Here is a 9721-nt window from a genome sequence, read left to right as displayed (position 1 = left end):
CTGGTTGCCAATCACAGCTTCCTGCAGTTCCCTGGTTACCGAAACAACGGTCCCGAGGCTTTGGCCACGCCCCCTGGCGCTGCTTCCCGCCTTTCGCGCCCTTCGTCCAATCCCTAGCTTCCGAGTGCTCTCCGGTTCCCGCCTCCCCGTCCCCGCCCTCCCGAAGGCCCGCCCCCTTTCGGAAGCACGGCGGCGTCACCTGACCCGTAGGCGCTCCCTCGTTAGAAAGCAGGAAGGGGCGTGTGCGCGAAGGGGCGGGGCGAGAGAAGAAAGCGGCGGGGATGCCGGGAGTAGGGCGGGGCCAAGGCTTGTCAGTCGGGTCTCGCGAGAGAGGACGGAAGCCTGTGGGAGCCCGTGGCCTTTAAAGTGCGATTCAGCCCTTTCCTCCGGGGCTAGTTTGTAAACACGGCTGGGCTCCGGGCTGCTGGGGGGTGGACAGGACCATGAATTAGGGACCTGGGCAGGTGAGTAGTGGGGGAAAGGGCCGCGATCTAGGGGGGCTGTGAGGATCTAGAGGAAGAAGTCGCTAACATGGCGACGTCTCTGCCCGTAGTCCCCACCCCCCGCCTCCACCCCCTTGGCGCCCCTGCTGTGGACCCCAACCCTCCGGACGGCTGTGGCCGCGCCGCCGCCGCTGGCCTGGCGGACCGACTGGACCCGTTAGGTAACGCGGCTGCTGCGTCGGCCTCTCCCTCGCGCGCTTTCCCAAGCCTGAGCAAAAGGGAATAACGGCTCCCTCAGACCCCTCCCTCCGCTGTACCATCCCCTTGTGTGGTCACTTGAGAGGTCCCCGGGGCGCTCTTCGGATCCGCCCAGCTGACGGGCGGGGGTGGACCCCCGCCTCAAGTCCTTGATCGGGCCGCAGGAGGGTCCACGCTGGGCTCCCCACCCAGGGCTCCGACGGTTGAGCACCGAGGGGTTTGGGATGGTGCGGTGGAGAAGGCTTGGGCAGCGTGACTAAATATCTAGCCTGGGTCCCGGGCTTCGGTGCAATGTGATGGAGCCGATGGTATGAAGGACCTGGGAGCTGGAGGTGTCTCGGCCTTTCCCGTCCTTTCTGCCACCCTCACACTCCCGCCACCCCCCAATTTTTCCAGGTGGGGCGGGGCTGAGGTGTGGGTGCAGGTTGATTCTGCTTTTTCCCCCATTTTTTTTTAATCATGACGGGTGTTCTGCAGAGCTAATCTGTTCCTTTTATCAATACCCCAGAGACAAGGGAGAGAGAATAGTGTGGTTTTTTTTGGGGTGTGAGTGTGTCTGCCTGCGCCTCTCTCTCTGTCTCTTCCATAGTGCTCATTCATTGAACCAGACCTAGGAGGAGCTGGGGACCATTTTTATGCATCTAGGTAATATAAAATTGTCTCTTCTTAATGGGGACCCTTAAAACTGAGGAGGCCGGGTAAAACTACCGTCAATATAATGGAGTAAAAGGGATTATTCATTGTAAACCTTTAGGCCTGTTTATTAATACCTGGATTACCTTGTGGAAGTCACAGTTTCTTAGGGATTACAAATTATGGAGACATTCTCACCACATGCATGTATTGCTATATTTGAAACCAGACCAAACTCTGACTCTTCTCTGAACTCACTTTTACCTATTTGAAGAAATTCTTAACCCCTGGAATTGCCATTGTAGTAATGACCATCTCAGGAATACTCCTTCAGAGCCAAACGGCCTTGATCAATTGCTGGAAAGTAAGACTTTATAAAAGCCTATTTTCAAACAAGTAAGTCTAGATAATTTCCTGAAAGAGACGCAGTAAGAATCTTGTATGTAAATTTACTAATCCCACTTGAAGAATCCACCGCAGCAAACTTTTTCCAAACATATAGGGATATTTTGTAGAGTAAGCTAAACTTGTATCCTGTATAGGTTAAGAAAAGTTAGTTCATGGAATTTTTTTATTTTGACTTTTCAAGACAGGGTCTGTCCTGGAACTCATGTGTAGACCAAGCTGGCCTCGAACTCAACAGAGAACCTCCTGCCTCTGCCTTCAGATTGCTGGGATTAAAGGCTTACACCAACACAGCCCAGCAAGTTCGTGGGGTCTTAATTCATCAGTTTTGTTATAATTAAGCTTCTAGGTCTTAAAAATAATTTTGAAAAATCTTCAAATTAGCAGTGTTTATGCTGCCCTCCTAAGCTGTTTTTCAGTCTCAGTTTTAAAGATGCTACTGCCATTAAGTTTTGAAAAATCGCTTAAAATGTAATATTGTGCTCATTTAGAACTTAATTCTTTGGTATTTGTTTTTGTGGGAGGGTGGTTTGAGACAGTTTCTCCTTGTAGCCCTGGCTGTCCTGGAACTCCCTTTGTAGACCAGAGCTCAGAGCTCCTCCTGCCTCTGCCTCCTAAATGCTGGGATTAAAGTTGTGAGCTACCATCCCCTGCAGTTCTTTGTTATCTGTAATTTCTAGAGATGCACTTTCAGGGCGATTGTCTTATTTTTGATATAAGGTACTAAAAACTTCTACCTGGAGATTCCTTTAACATTACTAGGCTCTTTATTTTGCATTTGGAGCAATAGCAAATGTGTTACCTAGAAAAGCTTACATTTATTTTTATGCAGAGGAGTAATGTTAAACTAAGATAGTGGTGGAACTGGTTATATGTCAGCCCTTTAACAAATAATTGGGGGGTGCTTTGATGGGTGTTTAAAATTTTAAAGCTGTATTTTGAAATTCTATCATCCATTAAATATCTCATGGCTAACATTAAATCAAGATATATAGTTTTGTCTACTTTTAAAAATCTTGAAACCTTGGGTTTTAATCTGTACTTTATCTGTACTCTCCTAATCAATTATATATCTAAATCTGGTAAACAACTCTACCATACATGCTGTTTCCATCATTTTTGCCTTTGGGCTCTTCCGATATGATATGTGCGTCTTTGAACTGGCATTTCTTTCTTTTGTAACTCCTATTGAAATGCCCTTAGAAAGATAATTCCTTCATATTTAAAACATAATTCCAGAATGTCCCTTGATTAGAAGCAATGAAGTAATTGTATAACTTAGTTGACCCCTTTCAAAATTAGTAGTGATAGTTCTTGAACTACTTGTATTATTAACTTGTAGCCTAGAAAAACTACCTAGCATCGTTATATAGTCAATAGTTCAACATTTTTGTGTTTATCTTATATTCACATCTATTTCTTCAGACTAAAATTTTTCCTGAGATGCTATATGGTCTGTGTATTTTTTAAAGATTTGCTTATTTTAATTAATTTTTTTGCTTGAATGTGTGTATGTACATCATTGTGTGCAGTGCCTTAGAGGACATCTGAGATCCTGATTCCCTGAAACTAGAGTACAGGTCTTTGTAAGCCATGATGTGGGTGCTAGAGTCTGCCCCAGGTCCGCTGCAGGAGCAGCAGGTACTCAGCTGCTGAGCTTTTCTACCCTTGTAGGAAAGCTCTTTCCTATTGAGCTGTGCATTCCCAACCCTCTTTATGTAATTTGTTTGTATGTTTAATTTATGTAGTATGTGCCTGTCTGTGGGGTGCTGACTTATGTATGGAGATCACAGGACAACTCTGAGGAATAAATGTTCTCTTTCCACCACATGGGTTCTGAGGATGGAGCCCTGGTCATCAGACTTGATGGCAAGGTTCTCACACACGAAACTGTCTCATTGGCTCTAATGCTGAAGTAGTAGAGATCATCATCACTGTTTTTGTCTGTGGGAGAAAATTCCTAGAAAAACACTTCCTTTGTTCTGTTTCTCAAAAAAGTTCAAATAAGGTATCATTTCATAGAAAATGGAGGACTGTTATGAGTCTTTAAAGCCATGGTAATTGTAATTACCTGTTTTATATCACAAAATATGGAATATACAATTATAAACATGTATATGATATATATGTCTTCTTGTTGACTTTTATTGACAAACCTAAAACTGGTATATTTTCAGTTTAAGATAGATTCTATGATGCTTACTTTGTTTTTGTTGATCATTGTAAGTTTTTCATCTTATTTATCATTAGGCTATGTATTATGTGTTTATATTGGTGCGTACATGCCACGACTTGGGTGTGGCAGTCAGAACAACTTTATGGAGGCAGTTCTTTCCTTCCACTTATATGGGTTATAGGTGTTGAATTCGGGTTATTAGGTTTACACAGCAAGTGCTTTGCTGGCTGAGCCATCTCACTCCCCCTAAAATAATAATTATTATTCCTATTTCTGCTCTTCTTCCCTCTGCTCCTTTTTAGGGTAGACCAAAAGGGTCGTAAATATATTCTGGGGTGTAGGTGTATTTATTCAGGTTCATATCTTATCCAGCAATTCTTAACCTTCTCCCCCTCTCCCCTGTTCATATCCCAAAATAAAAAGCACTGGAATATAGTAGTGAGTGACTTGTTACCGTGAGATCTTGACAGAGTTCTCAGAGTAATTGTACTTGGCAAATGGACAAATGGACAGACAGATTTGACTTATTTTAGTAGTATATGGTTACCCCTCCCCCTGTTTTTTGATACAGTTTCTCTGTGTAGCCCTGGTTATCCTGGTACTCAGTCTGTAGACCAGGCTGGTCTCAGACTCAGAGATCCCCAGGCCTCTGCCTCCCAAGGGTTGGGATTTAAGGCATGGGCCACCTTTAGTTTTTAAATATGTTCTAAAATATTTTCCTTTCGTCTAATAGGTTCTAAACTTTTGGATTCCAGTTCTCTACCTTTACTCGCTTCGCTTAGTTTTGTCTTTCCTAGCATTATAGTTTTCCATTCTATAGATTTTGTGATATCTGATGATTATCTACAGTTAATAAGTCACTTAAACCACTCTTAAATTTCCTTCTATTAAATGCCTGAATGGAAAAAAATGCTTTTTTTCTTTTCTTTTCTCTCTCTCTCACTCTATAGTCCAGACTGGCCTGAAATTTGTGATGGCCTCAGACCCATGGGAGTCCTCTGGTATCAGCCACCCTGTCCAGCTAATTTGCTGTGTTCATTTATTTGTTTATTCATTCATTTATCCATTTATTTATTTACTTTTTTTTTTTAAAGTTTTCTTGAGACAGGGATCCTCTGTGTAATCCTGGCTGTCCTGGAATCACTCTGTAGACCAGGCTCACCTTGAACTCAGAGATCTGCCTGTCTCTGCCTCCTGAGTGCTAGAATTAAAGGTGTGTTCCACCACTACCCAGCAGTGCAGCTAATTTTTAATAAGTTTATTTATTTAATTTTGAAGACAGCATCTCACTGTGTAACACTGACTGGCCTAGAACTTGCTGTCAAATTGTGCTGGCTTCTAATTTCCAGAGATGTGCTTGCCTTTTCTCATGGGTATCGTTGACGGTGCACACTACCATGCCTAGGGGCTGTGCTCTGCTACTTTTTTTTCCTTTCCCTGCTTTTAACATTGAATCAATGAGCATAATTTTCTGTTGTATACACTTTACAGTATTTGATACCTTTTTCTTTCTTTGAGTTGGTTCATAAGATAATAAACTCAATGGAATTGCTTATCAGAGGAAGTAAATATTTATGAGGTTGCCAAGACTTTTGGTTTCTCCCAGAAAAAAGTTAAGCAGGCTCACGCTGGCATTTTAGTGTAAATGTGGTAGCTTTGCCATCATTTTTCTAACTTTGTGGTTATGATTGTTAAGTATGATGTGATTACTTAATTGGGAATTATTAAGGGAAATAAGTTGTATTGTTTAAGTTTCAAAGTCATATAGTTGACTATATAATTTTATAGTTACTGAACAATAACATATGTACTGGGACAAATATCTATTTCATATTTTCTGCCACTTTCATTTGTTTCTTTTAAAGTTGACTGAAACTTTATGACAACCTAATAACATCAGTGCTTAAGTTTTGTGCACTTTGCACATTGAATTATTGGTTTTAATTTATTAGCTACTTTCTGAATTACATATTTTAAGGACTTATTTAATTTTCTTTAATATATTCTTCTGGCACAATGAATGTAGTTTTAGGGTAGTTGTTAGGACTCAATTGTCATGAATCCACTTATGACCCCCATAATTTGCTTAGGCAAATTATTTGTTTTTTGTAAGGAGAACTGCACTTAACCTTGTAAGCATTTGAGCAGTGTATATCAGTGCTCACAACTGCGTCAGGACTGGCTGCATGCTCAGTGCATGTTAAGGTGATTACTGTCGAAGATGATCCAGAAATGCTCATCTTCTGCAGTCCCTTTAGGCATGCTTATGACATGACTTGCAGAGAGTACAACAGTCATTTATTTGGTAGCTTTGGCAACAAATTTGTATTTTCCCTAGGAATTTATAATTTGTGGTAGAAATTACTACCTTAGAATTTCCATAAACCTATTTCAGAGAATTTCATTTTGTTCCATATGTACCTTTCCCCCTAAGTCAGACTTTCCTTTTCATGTAGTAGTATAGCATATACATATTTTGAGATTATAAAAATTGATGCCATAGTTTTCACTAATCCCATCATCAGTATTTTAGTGAGATCTTTCATAATATCTTCTAATGAAATTAAGATGCTACAGTTTTCCAGGAGGTGGAAGCTTGCATCTTTAATTCCAGCATTTGGGAAGCAGAGACAGGTGAATCTCTGAATTCTAGGCCAGCCTGGTCTACAAAGTGACTTCCAGGACAGCCAGAGCTACATAGAGAAACCTGTCTTGAAAAAACAAAACCAACCAACCAAAAAAAAAAAAAAAGACATAGTTCTAATATTTTTTTCTTTTGAAGTTTTTACCAAGAATTCAGCTAACATAGTTGTACCATCAGTTCCCAGTTATCATGTTGCAAGTTGCTGGTGTCTTTGTGTCATTTGTCAGGTATGTTTTAGTGGTGAAATATGGCTATTGGGCTAGGGATTTTTCTTTCACTTTCCTAAACTTCAACATACTTAGAGAAAGAGAGAAAGAAGTGAAATTACTGTTACTGTAATAGGAATTATATGTAATCTGTATTTTCCTTGTTGTAATGAAAAGTTTTTATAAGTGAGTTCTTACTACTAATGATGATTGACTGTGTAAATTTTTACAATGTGTGTGTGGTGTCCCTGCACATCCATGAGGATGAGCGCATGTCTGCATGGTTGTGCATTCACACGTATGCACATGTATGGAGGCCTGGCGAAATTTCCAGTGTTTGCCTGGATTAGTCTCTACCTTATTTTTAAAGTTTTTATTTTTTGTTGTTGTTACTATTATGATGGTGATGATGGTGTATTTGTGCATCGCATGATGTGTGTTTCTGGGCATTCATGCCATACCATGGGTGTAGAGACTGAAGGACAATTCTGTGGAGTCAGTTCTCTCTGTCCACGTTTGCATGGGTTCCAAGGTTCAAACTCAGGTACCTTGACTCATCTAGCCATGCACATTTGTTTTTGAAGTGGCGTCTCTCGCTAAAACAGGAGCTCGTGCATTCAGCAAGGCTACCTGGCGATTGAGCTCTAGAGTTCCACCTGATTCCTTTACCCCCAGCACTGGTTCCAAATTCATATCTCTCTTCTTGGCCTAGCTTGTATATGAGTAATGGAGATAAAATTCAAGTCCTCATTCTTGTGTGTCAGGTACTGTGCTGACAACCATTTCTTTGTCTCCTGAATAATTCCAGTTCTTTTTCTTTTCATTTTGGTGTGTTTGTACATGTGGTGTATGTGCTTGTACATGTACACGGGTACATATCAGATTAATTTCTTCAACCTTTCCTCTACCTTATTTTTTGATACAAAATCTCTCTCTGAACTTGAAGTTCACTTTTGGGTAGGATGATTGTCTAGTGAGCTCCCAGGATCCACCTGTCATGATGTGTGCTGGAAATTTGCATTACCCACTGTGCTATCTTCCCAGCTCCCAAATCATCATAATTCTTGAAGTGTAAATTTCTAGTTCTCATACATAAAGGCCTAGATTTGATCTTGTTGTAACACAGGTAGGTATGTGATCTCAGTAGTGGGAAAGTAGAGGCAGGAGAGCTGAAGTTTAAGGTTATTCTTGGCTCCATAGCAAGTTCCAGGCCAGCATAGGTCATACGAGATTTTACCTCTGAAAACGAAAGCAACCTTGGCTGACTTAGAACTCACGAGAGAGATCCTTGCCTCTGTCTCCCAAGTGCTGAGTTTAAGGTGTTTGCTACCACACCTGGCCCCAAACATTTTATATTAAAATTTTAGAGAGGGAAGGCAGTAAGTATATTTTATTATATGTTTTGAGCAAAAAAATGATACTGTAAACATTATATCATATAACCTACTTCATTACCAAATCTAAAACCATGTTATTAGTAAAATGATGTGGGCTTCTCCTCCGTATGCTGTGAATATCATTGGTTAATAAAGGAACTGCTTTGGGCCTTTAGCAGAGCTGTAGGGAAACAGAGCTAGGCAGGGAAAACTAAACTGAATGCTGGGAGAAAGAAGGTGGAGTCAGAGAGAAGTCATGTAGCCCCGCCAGAGACAGACACCACAACTTTACCCGGTAAGCCACAGCCACAGCCACATGGTGATACACAGATTACTAGAAAGGGGTTAAATTATAAAAAGCTACAGCTTTAAATAATAGAGTTTTTGTGTGATTATTTGGGGGCTGATCAGCCAGGGACAAGTGGCCTCCCTTCGACAGTAAAACTTAATCTACTGCTTTTCATACTTGTTGCTTTTAAGTGTGAGTCCTAGGAAACATTATCTAACCCACTCAACCCAGGCATTGGTGGTCTGGAAATAATTTAAAATAAAATTTAACTTTGAAAGTAAACTAATTTGCTAGGTGGTGGTGGCACATCATGCCTTTAATACAAGCGTTCAGGAGGCAGAGGCAGGTGGTTCTATGAATTAGAGGCCAGCCTGGTCTACAGAGTGAGTTCCAAGGCAGCCAGGACTGTTATACAAAGAAACTCTTGTCTCTGAAAACAAAAACAAAGCCCCAAAAAGTAAGCTAATTTATTTGTTTTGGGTTTTGTTTTTCTTTTGAGATACGTAGGTTTAGCTAACCTAGAATTCACTATGTAGACCAGGCTGGATTTGCCTTCCCAGAGACCTGCCTTTCTCTGCCTCCTGATTGTTGGGATTAAAGGCATTATGCCCAGTATTACTTTTTTAAATTAAAGACTATTTTTGTGATATTGAACTGATATTACTATTTACATACTCATTTATTATGTGCTTTATGAATCTTTATCAACTTTGAGATCAAAGCTTCAGTATACTGTTGATACTGATATGCCTGGAAAATATCTATTGTGTGTCATAAGTAGAGAAAAAATTAAAATCTGCTTGATATCTGTATGCTATGAATATGTTTTATTGCCATTGGTTAATAAAGAAGCTGCTTTCGGCCAATGGCTTAACAATATAGCCAGGCTGGAAAAGATACCTATATAGAGAGAGAAGGTGGGGTCAGAGAGAAGCCATGTAGCCACTGCAGGAGACAGACACCGGACGGAACCTTACTGGTAGGCCACAAGCACATTCTGATACACAGATTAATAGAAATGGGTTAATTTAAGAATTAAGAGCTAGTTAGAAATATGCATAAGCTAATAGGCCAAGCCGTGTTTTGATTAATGTAGTAATAAGAGCGGCGGGGCTGCATCCCCAGCACCCTGGCCGCATTCCAGCTGCCTGGCTAGCTTATGCCCCGAAATAATTACACGGACACTGTATTCTTTTTTTTTTGTTAGTTTTTTTTTTATTAAGAAAGAAAAAAAAATTTTCCGCCTCCTCCCAGCCTCCCACTCCTCCCACTCTCCCCCCCCAACCTCCCC

The 9721-nt window shown here is 41.0% G+C and overlaps 1 protein-coding gene across 4 annotated transcripts in view; it reads left to right on the top strand.

Annotated features, from left to right (window-relative positions):
- The first annotated feature begins 313 nt into the window (after positions 1 to 313).
- Atf2 (activating transcription factor 2) overlaps positions 314 to 9721 on the top strand; it is a 97949-nt gene continuing 88541 nt past the window's right edge. For all 4 annotated transcript variants that reach the window (XM_026778268.1, XM_005346586.3, XM_005346584.2 and 1 more), the window contains exon 1: positions 314 to 464. The gene's annotated coding sequence lies outside the window, so the exon portion shown is untranslated. The remainder of the gene's footprint in view (positions 465 to 9721) is intronic.

This window comes from Microtus ochrogaster, chromosome 4 (assembly GCF_000317375.1).
Source record: "Microtus ochrogaster isolate Prairie Vole_2 chromosome 4, MicOch1.0, whole genome shotgun sequence".
Classification (NCBI taxonomy): Eukaryota; Metazoa; Chordata; class Mammalia; order Rodentia; family Cricetidae; genus Microtus; species Microtus ochrogaster.
Note: the sequence above shows the minus strand (reverse complement) of the source record. Positions and strands in the feature narration are given on the sequence as shown.